The sequence below is a fragment of the Lepisma saccharinum genome, chromosome 16 (assembly GCF_977018435.1).
Source record: "Lepisma saccharinum chromosome 16, izLepSacc3.1, whole genome shotgun sequence".
Lineage (NCBI taxonomy): Eukaryota > Metazoa > Arthropoda > Insecta > Zygentoma > Lepismatidae > Lepisma > Lepisma saccharinum.
Genome location: NC_139244.1, coordinates 41073234 through 41088507, shown reverse-complemented (window position 1 = coordinate 41088507; position 15274 = coordinate 41073234). Strand labels below are relative to the sequence as shown.

The window sequence follows — 15274 nt, the reverse complement described above, 5'->3', positions numbered from 1 at the left end:
GTCTTCTGCAACGACCCTTCATATCTAATATGTGTGAACGTTCAACACTTTAGATCAAATATTTGTTTAATAAGCGCCGTAGCACAGAGGGCCGTGAAAGCCAGGGCCTACCTATCAACTGCCAGCCTCACTCCCCCTGCCGAGGTGGGAGATCATCCGAATAGTTAAGGGATGATGTGTGGTCATCACAACAAACTCCTAGTTGTTGTTGCAGGTTTCAACGGCTGGGTTATGCTACTCATTTGTAGCTCTGCAATTCCCTCGCGATGGTCCCATACACAGGTCGAAATCTCAGGAGAAAGGTTGAAACGCTTCCCCCATGAGAGTGCACATCCCTTAGTCGGAGCCCAAAGCATGATGCCTTAGACTGCATGGCCAAGGTGCAGGACAAATAATCGTTTACTTGTATAATTTGTCACTCCTTCTTATCCCCTCACTGCATCATGATGTTAATGAATAGCCATAACTGACTCTTATTTCAATTTTTTCCACTAAAATCTTCTCGTTAATTAATTAAAAACCCACTTTACACACACTAACTGCCAATGAATAAAATCTCAACAAATGAAATAATGCCACATCAGAGACATTGTCCTTACTCTTAAGGACACTTGGGGGGGGGGGGGGTCCAGTTCATTACTTTTGAAGGGAAGTTTCCAAACTTCTCTTCTCTTTAAATTCCTTTACAGTACAAAATTATGTAGCAATGACTTGAACATACAATACTGTACTTCCATTCACAGCTTTATATTTTTTTTATTGAGAAGTTCCTCTATTAGATCTTCCATGTGCTGACAGCATTGTTTGGACATTGAATAATTGCTTTTGTATTTGGATCATCGGAGGGTTGCATTTCACTATCTACACCATTGCTGGCTGCAAAAAAACCTCTGCAGAAAGCTTGTCCTATTCAAACACACCAAATAGTTTCCAAAGTAGTTTGTCACCAACTTAAATTTCAATCTTGGTTAAAGCATTGAAATTGTCAGTATCTGTACATACGTTTACAGCTACTTGTTGCAATGCCCAGGGTGTAATTTGATGAATTGTCTCCCTTTCAATTTCCCTGAATACTTTCCAAGGATCGTGAAGAAATTGAAAAAAAGTTTGGGGGTTTGAAACATCCTCAAAAAGGCTCATGAAGAAACTGAGCTTTGAAAGCATAAGTGAATCAAAAAGTACTCCCATTATAATTGACAAGGAATATAATTACTGGAAGCGTTTGTTCTGATGAAAATGTTTCTTACAACCATACGACAATATTCCTAGATATTTCACTTATCAATTAATTTTCAAGCTAGCAAGATGTACAAAACTCACGACCTAGATCAATCTTGCCAGTAATTCTTTGTAATCTGCACACAGAACAGGATAATCTTTAAAAAAAATAATGGAGAACCTCATTTACATACCACTCTGATTTCTGATGTCCATACTGAAAGGCACAATGTATAACATGAACTTCCAACCAATAAGAGGTTTGGATATTTTTCATCTGAAAGCAAACTGGTAGTCAATTCATGGAGGCAAGTCCCATTTACATTTGGAATGTCCAAATGGGGAAGAAAAAAAAGGACAAACTATAGTTGCTATAAGAGAAATGTTGCACAGTCTGGGTTATCAGAAGGCGGTTCTTGGGACTTGTTATCAATTTAACCTGATTCTTTCTCTCTTCTTTCTTTACAAATTCCCTGAGATGCTCAGGTCTTCCAGGTATGTGGGAACCCTGATTCTCTATGTTCTACAGCACTTATTTCTCTTTCTAATGCAAAATATATTATCTTAACTATAATTTAGAACTTGTGCGATGTAAGCCATTTCTACACCTTAAATTCCTCTCCCTAATGCCAAACATGTTCTTTCCTTAATTAATGGAACGTCCACTATGTAATTCATAGCTAGACATAGTACTAAGGAGAGGCAACATCAGCAATGGTTGCATAGATTTTTCAGAATTTCATGTATTTGTTGCTTGCTGCACATTCTATAGAGCATTTTCAAAATCTGAAGTCACGATTGCACTTCAATAAGAATGTTTTTAAGCTTCCATTTTGACTGACTCCATTTTTTGACAGGTTTGTCGCATGTCTATGCTTGCAGTCTACCTCTTATGGAGTTTTTTTGTTTTTTTCCACATTTCACCTGGTAGGTTTATGCATGAATTCGGCCAGCCGAAAAGTGACAAATAATTCACTTTTGCCTTCCTGACTTGGGTGTCTGCAAGAGTTGCCCACTCTACTCTATAGTTCATTTATTTTACTTGCGTACAGAATGGGTGACAGAAATCTCTCCAAATTGTTTGAGTGTTACATTTCACATTGTGCCTCAGAAGTGTTAGCAGATTTTGCTATTCTTTTTTTGGGTAAGAAGCTATAAATACAGGTTGTTTAGTTGCAGTGGCAGGAGCTTAGAGTATGAACCACTGTAGTAGGGTAGGAAAGATCAGGGGTAAAACCATGGCCATGGACTGACTTTTGATACATTTTTCTATCTATTATTTTCATGCATTATGAGCCAATCTTGTACAGGTTCTGGAGCTTGATATGTAGAGCAATCATTCTCAATGTCCTCTCCCCTCTCATTTCATTTTATATTTATTTATTTGGTTTTAGCTATTAATCCATGCACCAGTTACATGTTATAAAAGATTTTATAATTTGACAATATCACAATTTTACAGTACATTATTATTTTAGAGCCACGGTAGGTCAGTCATCTGGGCATCTGACTACCATGCGAGACACCCAGGTTCAATCCCCAGCAGGGGAGAACCTGGATTCTTTCCACCTGTTCAAGCTACTCCGGTGTCCATCCAGCATCGTATAAAGTGGGTACCTGGAGTAAATTCTGGGGATAAAGGCGGCCAAGGGCATGGTGCAGCCCTACCTTTGGCTGTGATCAAGAAAGTGTGGGGCTCTTAACTCCACTCCCTATAGGCCTTCATGGCATGGTGCAAAGCACAGGGAGCACTTCTTTTTTCTTGACAACATTTCTCTATTTGTCACCTCATTTGAACATTATAAACTCCTGAAAAATTCAATTTTATTCTGAATGTATGTAAAAATACTGCACTAGCTTACAGTTGATAACAATGATAAACAAAATATATGGCCTACCTATGAATAATCAGGTAGATAGTTGTGTTGTAAATTTTTTTTCAAATATCAAATGTAGCAATTTTCCAAAATGTCGCATACCTATTCTGATTTCAATTTTACAGAGAGCTATCTTGTTCTTCTACAGGTTGATAACATGCACAGCAGAAAGTGAATGGGATACGGGTTTTTGGCCCTGTGCAGAACTGAATAAGGCACTTCAACTTCGATAACCTTTTCTTATTATTTCCTCTATGTTACATCTTTACACATAAATAAATCTAATGAGAATTCAACACCACCACTGATATTGAAGAAAAACTGAATTAAATTAAATAATATTAATTTGATTACATTTTATCTACATACTGATGAATACTAGTGGCATATTATGAAAATCTGACCTGGTTTACCACAACACATTATTATTATTGTATATATTAATTATATAATAGACCTTCGTGGCCCTGTGGTCTAAGGTGCTGTACTTTGAACTCAGACTGCGTGACAGCATGGGTTCGAGTCTGCCTGGGTTCTAAGCCTGTGTATAGGACTGGTGGCAACCAACCATCGTGAGGAAATTGGGGAGCTATGAGTGAGTAGCGTAACCCGGTCTGTTAAATCTCCTATAACGGCTGGGGATTCCACGTGCTGACCCCACATCACGCCATTACTGGTTGATGATCTCCACACATCTAGATAGGATTGTGGGAGGGAGACTGGCAGTCAGGAGATAAGCCAAGGCCCTTCATTAAGTATAATACACAGCATTCCCTGACATTCGCTACGAGACTCGGTGGCAAGCAGCCTGGCGTCAGCGCTTGTCTTTCCCGGTAAACGGGGTCCGCGACAGTTGCTAGAGTTGGCTACTAAAATTACAGTTTTTATATTGTGTACTAACCTTGACTACAGAAGGTGTTGAAAATGATGTCCCTCTGCTGCAACACATTCCTGGCACCTCTGAAGGAAATTGGCATTTACACGTGCAAGTTCGTCTACTGTCATTCTCCCGATTTCTCCTACAATACTCTCTTTTAACTCACGGATGGTGTGCGGATTGTCTTTGTATACTTTATTTTTTAGATTTTTTTTAATTTTTATTTTTAGATTTAAGAATTTTAGCAGCTCTAAATGATGTGGTTTTTGAAACACCCGTTTCTTGTGAGAGGCTGCAGATAGATTTCCGAGGAGACTGTTCTAACCTTTGTCCTATCTCATCGAGTTTTTTCTCAGTAAGTACACGTGGGTACTTTTATTCAGAAGTGACCCTGTTACTCTAATCTTCTTTACGAGGTTTAATATAAAGGTCCTATGTAGAACGGGAACACCAGGAAATTTCGTTGGAAAACGTCGTTGCACTTCTCCACAATTCCTCTTTCCGAAGTAACACTCGACAAGTTAAATTCTTTGTTGTAATGCAAACTTTTGTGGTGCCATATTAAGCCACAATCTTCAACACACGGACACGACACAACACAACTTCCGAGGGAGGATTATAATGGCGTCAGTCTGCAACGTCAACAGAAAGGGAAAGAGAGCGAAAAAAACAGACGGTAGCGTGTGACTGTCGTGAACTCCGTTCCCCAGGAAAGACAAGCGCTGACGCCGGGCTGCTTGCTGCCGAGTCTCGTAGCGAATGTCAGGGAATGTTCCGTAGAAATAAAACACGAATGCAGGCATACAAGTAAAAAAAAAAAATTTAAAAAAGGAGAGAGTCTGGCAACTTCAAATTTTCAGGGAATTTCTATATATGTGAAAAATAGTTAGTTTACCGGCAGTAAACTAGATAACATGGAAGAATATGCCACACATGAATACTATAGAAATGGCATAGTAAAAATCTTTCATTCTTCACTGAAACATGGGCCTTGGGGTTTATTTCAGATCTTCCTTGCTATAAAGCAAGACTCTTGCAAAACTACAGACATTGTACTAGTTATGTAGGTTATTTTGCAAAACATTGTGGGGTTAACACAAGAAGGGTATACACCACATTAAATGGATAATAAGAACAGTAAAGACACTTCTTGCAATCAGAAAACATGATTCAGAGACTATTCTACATTTGTCTTTCACAACTTTATACAGTGGTGGCAAGGACAGTTCACCTCCTCTTGGTAGACAAGGCTTAACATAAAGAGGCGATAGTGCAGTAGCAAATGCCCTCCCACACCTTCCCTAATCACTGCCTCTGACCTTATAATTTGCACATGATATAGATGGTGTCAGTTTCAGTACGAATCAGACTTTTCACCAGACAATGAGATAGGCCCTTCTTGCGTTAACCCCTTCAATTGAATAACTGACGCTCGCCAAATAGGAACTTCTTGATTAATGAATGACTTCTTTATTATGCATCATTAAAGCTTCATATTAATTTCCATAGAAATGCTGTATGCACTTTACATTACGGAGCAAAACTGCCTTAGTGATTGGTACAACCCCCCCTCCCCCTTACCTTATCCCTGAATGGTAAGGTCTGCAGGGCCTTTGTCACCGCAACTGAGCAGAAGCCATAGTCAAAGACTGATATCGATTTCTGCTAGTCACAGAATGGCTGTAGATTAATTAAGTATAAATAGGAGTATCCACTTCACAGCAGAAGAGCTGATAATTTTCTTTCTCAAAAATTTATGAGATTTTGCCTGAAGTACTTTTAAAGAGATGCCTTTTTGCAAAATATGAACATAAGAAAACAATTGAAGACATTCTGTCAATTTAAATATATTTTACTGCAATTTTTACTACTTGTAATTATGTTAAACATAAATACACATAAAATCACCACACAGCATCAAAGCAGACAAGTTTTCTTAGTAAGGTCTTGCTCCTAGCAGCTTAAATTCAATGCTAAAAAAAGTATGTATGCAATCTTGTGGTGCGTTTGTGGTGTAGCTTCATGGCTGCTACTGGCCTTTCATTTCTCAGTTGGAAAAGATTCTAAAAATTGCAGTACAGTATAGAAATATTACAAAGTTCAGCAGAGGCACTGTCAGGGTTAAATTACTGATCTTGCACCTTTCTTTCAGGTAATTAATTTTCCTGCACACACACATAATATTGCTTATAGTATAGGACATTTGAATTAAATCAATAATTTGCAAGTTGTATGTCACAATACCGAATTTCGTTGCTTTTCTACAGAAACAATAAATGTCAATGGTAACCGTGCATTTTTGTCATGTAGATGGACACATATAGGATAGAAAATAATGTTGTTTCCTGAGAAATCGTAGCAACAAAATGTGCAAATTACAACGGAAAGTTATTGGTCTTCATGCATGTTCACTAACACTCAGTGAAAGTTTATAATTGATGCAGGGTGACAGCCTGCACACCTCCTCCCTCCATTCATGCATGCATATGTGTATTCAGCCCCCTCCCAGACACATGCAGGACAGGTAGTGGTTCTGAACGTTTAACGATTTATTAATGTTTTATACAAATATCGGGAAGTGTTTCAGAAAACTGGAAATTATTGTGGAAGAAAGTTTGAAGCTTGGAGAAATTAATTAGTGCAGTTAAGCTAAAAAGTTCACAATTATGTACGGGACAAATTAGGATTTTAAAATTAGCTTACACAAAGATAATGGCTCTGAATGTTTAAACCTGCATTGGTCATGCACGGTCTCTTGTTCCAGGCATGTGGTTTTAACGTTGTTATTTATCAAATTGTTGTTTTGTCAACACCCTACCTCCCTCTAGCTGAGTTTCTAACCTTCCTCTTTTACACCACGATTTTGTTTTCTGTGTTAGTAAGATCTTCGAGCTGCTAGGGAGGGTTTGTTGAAGCTCCTTGCTGTCTAAGTACATGTGTGACTACAGGCATACCTAGTTTTTATGAAAATCCGGTCTGCCGTTCCGTGCAAAACACAGAAGACTGCATTTTTATAATTTTATAGAATTTCAATTTTTATAGTTTTATACAATCTGAATTGTTGAAAGAAAAGATCTAATCGTAATAATTGAGGATTTGGCATCAGACCATTAATTTAGCATATTTTAAAAACCTGGCCTCTGGCACCGTGCACGACAACCGACATAACTTTAGTAACGCGACCCACGAAAGTTTCAAAGGAGAAATATGAAGTATCACAGAATAGTGGAAATTATAGTGAAAGTAAATGTGTAGTTTGGTGTTTGGAGTTTAAAAAAGTGTTAGGGGTCGTCGACCCACTGAACCCCCTCGAGAATTACGTAGATTTTTTTTAATCGACAGATTTCAACATTTTACGTAATATAAAAGTGGTTCCAGTGTTAGGAAACCACAAATAACGGAGATATTTGATCCCAAAGTATGACCTGCGTAAGCACAAGAAACTCCTATTAGGGACTACTATCACTCATTTTTCCCGTAAAAAATTCCTAAACAGCAGCAAAACTAACACTCCTGACATAAAAAAAAGTGAAATCACTATTGGTACCAAATATGGCCCTCCTAACCTAACAAGCATTTCCAATACGAACGAGAATACATAATTTTTTAAAGTAGTAAGAAAACAACGTGAAATCACTATGACCAAACCTAGCCCTCCTAACCTAACAACTATTTTAAATGCAAAGAAAAATATATAATTTTAAAAAGTACTAACCTTAAAACAATGCACGGTAAATATCCGATATCGCCCAAACGGATTTCTTCAGATTTACAGGAGAAACTACTTACTGAAATCAATTTCTGTAGCATTGTCGAAGTTCTTGGAGGTATTTTCTCTCACGGAAACTGAAAACTTCACTATAGAATGCTGCAGAACAAGAAATAATCACTTGTTACGTAAGGAACTTGCATTTTCTGTAACATTATGAGGTTGTAGATGTGTAGATGGCACGAGCATCGAAAGTCACGTGGTCTCGCCAGTGTTTCCAAACGTGCCTTTTTTTATGATATTTTTTTTTAACTATGATTACCTAACCTAACCTTGCCGGAAATGGTTCGTGGGGCTACTGTGAATGGTTTTTGAGGATATCCGTCAATGGTTCGTGGGGCTATCATGAATAATTTTTGGGGCTATCGTGAATGGTTTTTTGGGGCTATCCGTCAATGGTTTGTGATGACATAATGAACACGAAAGTAGGTATTTTTTGGTTAAGAAGGTTGAAACACTGCATACCCACTCCAAATCGACAAAACACAAGCACTACACGCGATGATCCAAGACGAGTGCACGCCATATTGTCTGTTACCCAAGCAGAAGGAGGAAGGCAAATAATGACTCGTAATATGAAAAGTTGACATTATTTTATGGAAAAAGGCATAACTTCACCTTAAAGAACCTTCTGCAATGCAGAATAGGTAACTATCAATACTCAAATTAACGAAATAAAAGAGTGAGAGGTGTTCGGGCCTTATCGGATATTTACCCAATGCACATGTGTCAATTGGCAGACGAATCACACATTTTCATTAATAGCACTTACCACACAAAAAATGCACGCCCACCTTCCTAAGAAAATCCAGGGCAGTACCATGTCACATGATGGTCTCACTTATTGCACAACACTTAAGCAACCTTGTGTTCCAACATCACGGAGCCAACGTTGTTAGGTTAGGCTACCTAAGTTTTGAACTCTTAGCCTAAATAATAATTTGTCATTGTATTTATGCTAATGCTACCTAACCTAACAGCCCTAACCTTATCTCGGGTAACGGTTCCAATTGTTTTATGATTTCTCCTAGCACAAAGACTAATTATTGTAGAATTTTGGAAATCATTGTCACACAAAATTTTAACCTTCCTTAAAATAATGAGCACTGTATGGACTCGAAAAAAGTTATTTATGTTGAAAAAAAAACTACTTGAAAATTACCTTGCGCACTTCTCATGGACAATATATTCTCATTCAACAAGCGACAGTAAATGTCGTAGAAGCGTGGGAATGAATGTAGAAGTAAATCAGAACCTTAGTAGAATGCATTTAGGGACAGTATGAGTTTACAATACCGGACCACTCACAAATTTCTATAAAATTTCGCCTACTTACTAATTTCGGTGTCCTGATGACGTATTTGTAGTTCATATTTGGCGGTCACTTGTTAAAATTGTACATTTATGTGTAAACTTGTAAAATAACCTTGCGATTTACCACGGTGTTTGTCCATACACAGCAATTCAGAACCATCTTTCTTTCGCAATTCATTAATGGTCTTCCTTTACGCACAACAATCTGGCTACCTTGAATATTGATGTCAGACGAGGAATGCCTACGAGGTTATGTTAGACCTGTTAGGTTAGGTTCCATTAGCAAAAATACAAAGAAAAATTAATATTTTCGCTAAGAGACGAGTTACCTTATCTTGCCTAACATGAAAAAGTTCTCTCCCGTGACATCAGAACACAATGGTGCTAAATGTGCGATAAGTGACACCCATTCGGGGAAAATGGCGTGTTCCGTGGAGCTGCTGTTCTTATGGTAGGGTTACGTTACGTTAAGAAAACATAATTTGTTTATTTTTTTCTCGATTTCCATACTCTACCGCCAATTATAACATGCAGATTCGTGATTAGGACTTCACAATTAGTGAGTAGGCGAAATTTCATAGGGTACTATTATAGTATGGGGGAGATACCTATAAATCATATATTTCGCACTTTTTTACATTGCTAACGTACTATTTTGGAATGCGGAACATTTCCTAAGGTGAAATCATGCATTTCTAACTAAGAACTAAGATAATGTCTATTTCATACATTTACGAGTACTTACTGTAACTTGTTATTTCTATTCTGTAGCACATTATGGCAGGCGATAGCGTACTGGTTCAGGGCACGTTGTGCGAGTGTTTTGTCGATTTATGCAGTGTTGCAACCTCGTTCACTGGAAAATACCTACTTTCGTGCCCGGATTTGAAATTATGCTGATACGTCGCAAACCATTGATGTTAGCCTCACAAACCATTGACGTTAGCCCCACAAACCATTGACGTTAGCCCCACAAAAAATTCACGTTAGCCCCAAAAACCATTGACATTAGCACCAAAAACCATTTTCCGTAAGGTTAGGTTAAGTTAGGTTAGGCAAGGATAGTTAAAAAAAATTAAAAATACTCGACACATCATGTTCTAGTAAAAACACTAACTATGGGTTTACGTCATCTTAACACACGGAGCATTGTGATCTTGTGCAGAAAGCAAATGTCGGCAGCTGAAACAGCGTGTTGGACAGAGATCTTCGCAGAAAACAACATGTATTCGCATTAAAATGGATTAAGACTACATTCACGCACTCTCACAATGCTACATGATTTCCGTAAGTACTTTCTCCTGTAAATTTGAAGAAATCCCTCCCCTATACTATAATGTTACCTTTCATAGAAATTGGAGAGTGGTCCGGTATTGTAAACGGACTTTATGTTAATGCTAAGGGAACCAAACCTAACCTGCCTAACATAACCACGAAAGCAATCGCAAAAACTCCGCAGTATGTGTTAACAGACGTACATCGAAATAGAACCATGTAAAAATTGCATTCGTAGCATGATGAAATCGCAATAAAACAAAAGAAACTTGGGCCCTTACGTTTCCTTATAGAGATTTGGTAACGCTATCCAGGTACAGTTCATAGAAATATCTCCCTAGAGGAGCAATGAAATACGTAAGTACGAATATTCAAATTAAATGAACTAGCAAATTTCAGCCGTTTGTCCGATAAGAGAAATTTACCAAAGTTATTGCAGTGTATGAAGACTATGTATTATTCTCTTATTTGTCAGTTTCTATCTATTCTGCTTTAAAACAATACAAAAAAAACCTTTCACACTCAGATTTACGATAACATACTGTTCGTAGTAATTTCAAGCGAACCAAGGAAATATATTGCTATACTTACCTGTCGGCAATTTATTACTACTCACTGATGACAGACGCCTTAGTAAGATCTATTTAAAATCAAGAGTTTCTGCATATTTCATGCATATAGTCCTTATTCTGTCTCTGCAGACTAACAAGTATTTCTAAATCACTTTTTCGGTGCTTGATGGGTCTGCTTCTAACAGAGTGCACAATTGCATCTTACATAATATTCAATGATCTAAGAAGTGTTATCGATAAGTACTTGGACGTTTATGTCTTTAATAATAATCACTGCAATTAACATACATACATCTTAATTAGCGTATTCACTTTGTTGCTCGCAAATTCACTATAATAATCACAAACGTCACCTCCACCAAAAATTAAGCATAGATAATTCGACATCGAGATAAAAAGACGGACTTCTCGAGCTCGACTTCTTGAGTCACATTTCTTCAGCGTCGATATATTTCACGTATTCGATATTCTGTATTTCATATCAAAGGGGTGTGCGGGATCCCGAAAAGACGGTGCCGGGATCGGAAAATATCAAGTTCATTCCGACTTCGGGAAATCATTTCCCGACTTTTCGGGATCCTGAACAACAAGGTGGCAGAACAGCCTCAAGCTGAACCACGCCCACTTAAAAAAAGAATTTGAATTTGAATTTGAATCTCGAAATTCCAAATGGTCACCTTGCACGGCTCGTGGTTCGGTTTGATTTGGTGTTTTAAGTCCACTTTATGCACAGTAAGGCTAATCGGGACTGGACCTACAGTTTAAAGTGGGATCCGAACCACTACGTGCTTTCATCGGGTATCGAACCCGGGAGCCCTTCATTACAAGGCGATGACGCTACCACTGCGCCATCGGGGAGGCCGGCTCGTGTTTCGGAACGTTGGTGGTTTTAGTGGTATAGTGTTTGTGTGTGTGTGTAGAATTTAGTAGAATAAACAACCTCTCCTCTTCAAACGACGCCCGATCTCAACCCCGTCCGCCATCACATAGAAACCAAATTAGAACTTCTCCCTGATCCGTCTTCAAATCCCGCCCCTAGTTATAATGATGCCAGTATTATACTGACAATCAAAGTATTTTGAACTAAAAACTGGAGTGCGACCTTAATCCCTATTTAGCGTTATTACTGTTTTCCCGGAGTCCCCATAACATTATTTGAAACTTATTATTTGTCTTCGAGCCGTGGTTGTTCAGCCGGTATGAAGTCACTGTCACGCGGAAGACGTGTGTTTGATTCAAGGGTTGAGTGATCAAAAGTCGGAATTTTCCGCCATTGTCCCTAAAGCGGCTCTGAACTTCACCCAGCCTCAATGGGTACTTGCGGCAGGCCCGTAGCTAGAATTGATTTCCACCAGGGGCTCACGAATTATCGGGGGGGGGGGGGGTTTGTAAACCAAGTCCAATTTTCAAAAGTTTAAGAGTATTAAATGAAGGTAAAATGAATTGAATTGACTTTATTGCTGGGCGAGTTTCAGCTGTTGCTGGTCTACCACCTAATCCCAAAAAGTACAGATTAAAATTAAAATAAAATTCAAGATTACAAAGAAATTGAAAAAGAGAGTACACTAAAATACAAAAGGAATAAAATCCCATACAATAGAACAGATTAAAATAAAATTCAAGATTACAAAGAAATTTTGTGTGGGGGGTGGAGTTAATGATTTATAAATAATTTAGAAATATCTTCAGTCTCCGGGAATTTGGGGATCTGAGCGAGTAGCGTAACATGGTCTCAGAAATCTACTACAACGGCTGGGGGTTCGACGTGCTAACCACACGTCACCACATTACCGGTTGAAGAACTCCACACTAGGGATGGCCAAGCGGATCCGCCGGGTCTGAAAGTTTCGGACCCGGATCCGAGAGTTCCGGATCCGAAAATTTCGGATCCGGATCCGGGTCCGAAAGTATCGGATCTGGATCCGGAACCGGATCCGAGAGTTTCGTATCTCAATCCAATTATAATATTACCACATCTTAAAAGGTATTATGATCTTCGATTACAAAGAAATTTTTCATTAGTTAGTCCTACAAGAATTTTTTTCAAGTGTTGTTCCTAAAATACTTTGCTACGCATCGGCTAACACACTCGTGCACAAAAATAATCTTACTTGTTTAACATAAAATGTCAGAGATGATTTTGTAAATGCCATTGAAACGAATATGTATTCATTCGAATGTATTGGAAATGAAAACACACATAAATGTGAGACATTCCATTCCAGGATGAAATCTTTAACACATATAACAAGACAGAAATGTTATACAAAAATTATACAATTGTTCTACAGTTACAGTTTTACAAATTAAAATAAAACATTATAATATATGCAGCGTTATATAATTACAAAGTGTAAGACTAACAAGGGAGGTTATCTAAGTGTTCCCCTCCGATTTCCATGAAACTTGGCAGGCGTATAGTGATGCCCAAAGGAAGAAATACGTATTTTTTTTTTCCAGCTAAAAATCTGTTCTAGGGGGCAACCTCCCCTCAAATGTCAAGATGAGGACAAATTGAAGTGAGGATCTGACTCCTGTGTCCCCCTCCGATATCCATGAAACTTGGCAGGTGTGTGTATAAACGGGGCCAAATGAAGAAATACGTGTTTTTTTGTTTCGGCTAAAAATCTGTTCTAGGGGGCAACCTCCCCTCAAATGTCAAGATGAGGACAAATTGAAGTGGGGATCTGACCCCTGTGTTCCCCTCCGATTTCCATGAAACGTGGCAGGTGTATAGAGGGGCCCAAAGGAAGAAATACGTTTTTTTTTTGTTTCGGCTAAAAAACTGTTTTAGGGGGCAAAACCCGCCTCAAATGTAAAGATGAGGACAAATTGACGTGGGGATAATCTGACCCCCGTGTCCCCCTCCGATTCCCATGAAATTTGACAGGTGATTAGAGAGGCCCTATGCCCCCTGTTTCTTCCTATGCCATATTTACGTGGTTTCGGGGTCAGATCCCCACTTCAATTTCTCCTCATCTTGACATTTGAGGGGGAGGGCCTCTATACACCTGCCAAGTTTCATGGAAATTCGGAGGGGGAAACTTAGACCTCCCTTGTAAGTGTATTAATTAATTACAAATCGCGCATTATATATATATATATATGTGTGTGTGTGTGTGTGTGTATGTATGTATATATATATATATGTATATTAGCAGGTAACAATATGTTATAAGCACATTCTTACTTTCCAAAGAAGCGCATGTTGGATGGCAAAACGGATCCGGATCCGAAAATTCCGGATCCGGATCCAAAAGTACCGGATCCAGATCCGAAAGTTCTGGATCCGGATTTCGGATCCGCCAGGATCCGGATCTAGCCATCCCTACTCCACACCTCTAGGTAGGATTGTGGGAGTGAGACACACTTCTAGGTAGGATTGTGGGAGTGAGACTGGCAGCCGGGAGATAGACCCAGGCCCTTTCGAGGGCTGTCGAGCCTTGGATTATTATTATTTATACAAATACTACACTTTTTCTATATCTTTTAAAACATCGATTTTTGAAGTGCTGTCTACTACTGAAATAATCCCTTACTGCATACACTATACTACTGTTGATGAAACAGATATTTATGTCACACATGAAAAAAATGCACTATACTCAATCACATTGCCTACAGTACATTCCACCCCTGGCCGAAGCAATGAAACTCCCCTTCGTTCCGAAAACTTCGGAACTTTTGTTGACCTTTGAGCAGATGCGGAGGAAATTTACACGATAACTTTAAAGTCACAGATTGAAACAGGGAGAACGAAGGTACAGGTAAAGAAGCTCCCCTGTGTAACAACTTTCTAGAGTCTAGAGAAGAGAATCTTCTAAATACTTGCCGCTTCTTAGACTTCTCCGAACAAATGTATTAGCTGTTGTTCATGTGCTGTGAATTTATCCTTCACCAAAGTTGTGAGCAAAATAATATCTGTTGTCTACATTTTCACTCTTCACTGCAAACAAATTACACAAAATAGGTTTGCCTAATGTCAAGGGGGCTGACGGCAGTGCCGGGGAGGGGGGGGGGGCTGATGGCAGTTCCAGGGGGGCTGATGGCAGTTCCAGGGGGGCTGAGACCCTGAACAGCTACAGGCTTGACTTGCGAGTAAAGAGAAGAACTGTGATATGATTTTTTTATTATTACGATATAGGTGGGTTTCATGTGATGTCAGTTGCGGCCAATTTCATTTGTCGTTTGCAAAGAAATATCCACCACGTACCGTTCGTTAGATGTTACACCCGCTTGAATTCCGTATGCTTACAACAACTGGCTTCAATAATGGCTGCTCGAAGTCACAATGCAACAGCCTGTGAAAGACACCTATTGTAAAATGAGCAGCAGAAATTCTCGCAACTTGAAAAATGCGAATAACCAACTT

At 38.8% G+C, this 15274-nt stretch overlaps 1 protein-coding gene across 3 annotated transcripts in view; it reads right to left on the bottom strand.

The window, feature by feature from the left end:
- The window catches only part of Sara (Smad anchor for receptor activation), a 76548-nt gene extending 65235 nt beyond the window's left edge, over nucleotides 1–11313 (bottom strand). For 2 of the 3 annotated variants that reach the window (XM_083138030.1, XM_083138035.1), the window contains exon 1: nucleotides 10922–11301. The gene's annotated coding sequence lies outside the window, so the exon portion shown is untranslated. Of the gene's footprint in view, nucleotides 1–10921 lie in introns of all 3 variants that reach the window. The other variant, XM_083138032.1, reaches the window with a different exon arrangement.
- Nucleotides 11314–15274: the final 3961 nt, after the last annotated feature.